Here is an 811-nt window from a genome sequence, read left to right as displayed (position 1 = left end):
TAGACAGGGATGGGCAACTTAGAATTGGCTATCCAAAGTGGGGAAGCTACAAAGGCAAGAAGTGACTGGCTTACAAGCTTTCAAGAGGGAACCTTGATCCAGAGGGCGTGGAGGAAGGTAGAATCTCCACTGAGTAGTATCCAATCTGTCTAGGCGGGACTGATTGAAGGAAATGCGGATAGGTCTATTGTGATACAAGGGTGAATAATTGTTACCAGGACTGATTGTGAAGGTTATAAATGCAAATGTAGACATTTTGTGGCAAGGAGGGGAGTGATTAACTTTGCAGGCTAGGAGTGGAGGTTCCCAGAACCATGAAGGGAGAAGAGCGGAGAGCAGGACCCTACCCAGAGAAGCAGCGACCTCGAGATGGAGGCAGAGATGATGACGTGGAGAGATGGAGCATCTGGGGACTCAGGACCCAGGAAGGGAGAGGGGCTGTGTGCTGATCACCGGGGGAAAGAGGGGTGGGGAGCAGGCTTATAGGATATACCCATTCGTTGATTGGTGATGCAGTGGAGGGGATTATAACCATGGCAATGAAACAATATAAGATAGGATGAATGTAAAACTCATGCTTTCCCATGTAAACTGTCACATAATTCATAATAAAACTTAAAAAAAAAAGGACAAGAAAGAAGGACAAGATCAAAATGGATGTCAGAAGAGGCACTGAAACTTGCGCTCCATGGTGGTATGGGTGTTTATGTGCCGTAGAGTCGCTTCCGACTCATAGCGACCCTGTATAAGGTTTCCGAGACTAGTTTTGAACTGCTGACCTTGCAGTTCACAGCCCGATTCATAACCACTA

Source organism: Chrysochloris asiatica, unplaced genomic scaffold (assembly GCF_000296735.1).
Source record: "Chrysochloris asiatica unplaced genomic scaffold, ChrAsi1.0 scaffold00111, whole genome shotgun sequence".
NCBI lineage: Eukaryota > Metazoa > Chordata > Mammalia > Afrosoricida > Chrysochloridae > Chrysochloris > Chrysochloris asiatica.
The sequence above is the reverse complement of the archived record's forward strand: the minus strand, read 5'-3'. Positions refer to the sequence as shown.